We start from the raw sequence: 3,770 nt of genomic DNA, 5'->3' as shown, positions 1-3,770 counted from the left end.
AGTCCTCAGTTTCATCAGCTGTCTGGGTGGCTGGTCTCAGACAATCCCGCAGGTGAAGAAGCAGGATGTGGAGGTCCTGGGCTGGATTGGTTACACGTGGTCTGCGGATATGATATGATGCCGGTTGGACGTACTGCCAAATTCTCTAAAATGATGTTGGAGACAGCTTATGGTAGAGAAATGAACATTGAATTCTCTGGCAACAGCTCTGGAGGACATTCCTGCAGTCAGCATGACAATTGCAAGCTCCCTCAGAACTTGAGACATCTGTGGCATTGTGTTGTGTGACAAAACTGCACATTTTAGAGTGGCCTTTTATTGTCCCCAGCACAAGGTGCACCTGTGTAATGATAACGCTGTTTAATCAGTTTCTTGATATGCCAAACCTGTCAAGTGGTTGGGTTATCTTGGTAAAGGAGAAATGTTCACAAACAGGGATATAAATCAATTTGTACGCAACATTTGAGAACAATAAGCTTTTTTGCATATGAAAAATTCTGAAATATTTTATTTCAGCTCATGAAACATGGGACCAACACTTTACATGTTGTATTTATATTTTTGTTCAGTATATACAGAACCTGTCAAAAGTTACTCATTCAAGGGTTTTTCTTTATTTTTTACTATTTTCTACATTGTAGAACAGTGAAGACATCAAAAGTACGAAATAACACATATGGATTCATACTGTAACCAAGAAAGTGTTAAACAAATCAAAATATATTTATATTTTATATTCTTCAAAAATTGACGACAGCTTTTCTACACTCTTGACATTCTCTCAACCAGCTTCATGAGGTAGTCACCTGGAATACATAAAATACCAAGTCCATATTATGGCAAAAACAGCTCAAATAAGCAAAGAGAAACGACAGTCCATCATTACTTTAAGACATGAAGGTCAGTCAATCTGGAACATTTCAAGAACTTTGAAAGTTTCTTCAAGTGCAGTCGCAAAAACCATCAAGCGCTATGATGAAACTGGCTCTCATGAGGACCGGCACAAGAAAGGAAGACCCAGAGTTACCTCTGCTGCAGAGTTAAAACCCTTGATGGGAGACCAAAGGGTAGCTGTCGATAGATCAATTATCCAGTAGGAGGTACTGCCCAGACGTTTAAATTTTGTATAATGTTTTTTAAGACCTGACGTTGTTTTAAAGATACAAATTCAGAAGAAAAAGAAATGCACACCTATTAAGGCGAGATGCTGGCTAGCGGAGTAGAAAACTAGAAAATAAGGGAGAGCCGCACACTCTAGGAGCTCAGATGCAAAAATGTAATATCCAACGTTGACAGCCAAGGTACAAATTGAACATATTTTATACAAGGCATGTCTATGTTGAAATTTGTTTAACATGATGACATAATTCTGTGGTTGAAATGTTATTTGATGGTATTTGATGACTTCTTTCAAATCCAATGTATTTTACACCTATGGTCCACCTCGCAATAGGTTCACAAATTACTTCACAATACATTGGATTGTGTGTGTGCGCGCGCACAAGTGTGTTTGAGCAAGAGTCCCAATATGGACACAGATGGAGACCAGTGGCATGTATTCATGGAAGCCAGGCTTCCCCCTAAAAATTACATTTATTTTTTACAAAAAACATACAAAATAAAGTATCTTTCGTCTCTCTGTGTTTCATAAATTGCCTTCAATTCGCAAGAGGCTGAATGTATCTCACCGGAGAAAGCATCCGAATAAACGAAACAGCGCCCCTCAGTCCCAGTATGTGTAGTGTATATATCTGATGCTGTCTGGTCAGAAAGAGTATGATATTGTTGCCGCCTGTAGCATTGAATGCAAGAGAAGCCAGAAAGCATTTGACCTCCGTTGATTAAAAACAATATAAAATATTAGCCAATTAGCGTTGAGCTAAACTGTTAATGCTCCAGGGGCACCAAAATTAAGTGTCAAGGGAAGCCAGTTTGGATTTGGCTTCAGACCAATCACATCACAAGCCAAAGGTCATTACTGACCGAAAAAAATATTGAATTGTTGCATCTCGTTGCGTTGTTGTCCTCCGGTGGCTAGCTAGCTAAAACCGTTCCTTTCCTAAATTAGCCATGATGGTGAGAGGGACTTGGACTTGGTGATTTTTCTTAATTCTCCGTACTGGCCAGTGATTATAACGACGATTCTGATCCAACCATAAATTCATACATTATGCCCCTGGTCTGAGAGGATAGAGGTTCAACATGTAGCTAGATGTACAGCAGTATACTAATGTTAACTAGCTCGTTGGTGTCACGCCCTGACCTTAGAGAGACGTTTTATTTCCTCTAGTTTGGTTAGGTCAGGATGTGACATGGGGTGGGCATTCTATGTTTTGTATTTCTTTGTGTTTGGCCGAGTATGGTTCCTAATCAGAGGCAGCTATCTATCGTTGTCTCTGATTGGGAATCATACTTAGGCAGCCCTTTTTCCCTCCTTCAGTTGTGGGATCTTGTTTTTGTACAGCTCAGTAAAGCCTGCAGAACGTGATGTTTGGTTTCCTTTGTTTGTTGTTTTGATTTAGTTAATAAATATTAATATGAGCACTTACCACGCTGCACCTTGGTCTCCTCACTACGACGTTCGTCACAGTCGTCGCATTGTTGCCCATGAAAGGAAGCTAGGCTAGTGAGCAAGTATTTTAGCTAGGTAGCCTACGACAACAAAAACTAAAAGCGTGTATTGTATGACAGAGTCATAGACCGTATAGGCAACATGAAAGAGGAGGATGGCATTGTCAACATGTTTTTTGTACTTGCACACATGCATGCACACACAGAAATAAATACCACTATCATATTTAGCGTACGTTGACAGGACTAAATCGTTTTTGGAATGGTTTGTTGTCACTGTATTAGACTAATCATATAGTGCATTCAGAAAGTATTTAGACCCCTTGACTTTTTCCACATTTTGCCACGTTACAGCCTTATTTTAAAATGTACACACAAAACCCCATAATGACAAAGCAAAAACAGGTTTTTTAATTTTTTTGCAAATGTATTCGAAATAAAACTGAAATAACTTATTTACTTAAATATTCAGACCCTTTGCTATGAGACTCGAAATTGAGCTCAGGTGCATCCTGTTTCCATTGATCATCCTTGAGATGTTTCTACAACGTGATTGGAGTCCACCTCTGGTAAATTCAATTGATTGGACAGGATTTGGAAAGGCACACACCTGTCTATATAAGGTCTCACCGTTGACAGTGCATGTCAGAGCAAAAACCAAGCCATGAAGTCGAAGGAATTGTCCGTAGAGCTCCGAGACAGGATGTTGAGGTACAGACCTGGGGAAGGGTACCAAAACATTTCTGCAGCATTGAAGGTTCCCAAGAACACAGTGGCCTCCATCATTCTTAAAAGATGGAGGCCACCAAGACTCTTCCTAGAGCTGGATGCCCGGCTAAACTGAGCAATCGGGGGAGAAGGGCCTTGGTCAGTGAGGTTACCAAGAACCCGATAGTCACTCTGACAGAGCTCCAGAGTTCCTTGGTGGAGATGGGAGAACCTTCCAGAAGGACAACCACCTCTGCAGCCCTCCACCAATCAGGCCTTTATGGAAGAGTGGCCAGACGGAAGCCATTCCTCAGTAAAAGGCACATGACAGCCTGCTTGGAGTTTGCCAAAAGGACTCTGACCATGAGAAACAAGATTCTCTGGTCTGATGAAAAAAGATCTAATTCTTTGGCCTGAATGCCAAGCGTCACGCCTGGAGGAAACCTGGCGCTATCCCTACGGCGAAGCGTGGTGATGGCAGCATCATGCTG

Source organism: Salmo trutta, chromosome 8 (assembly GCF_901001165.1).
Source record: "Salmo trutta chromosome 8, fSalTru1.1, whole genome shotgun sequence".
Taxonomy (NCBI): Eukaryota; Metazoa; Chordata; class Actinopteri; order Salmoniformes; family Salmonidae; genus Salmo; species Salmo trutta.
This window is presented reverse-complemented; position numbering follows the sequence as displayed.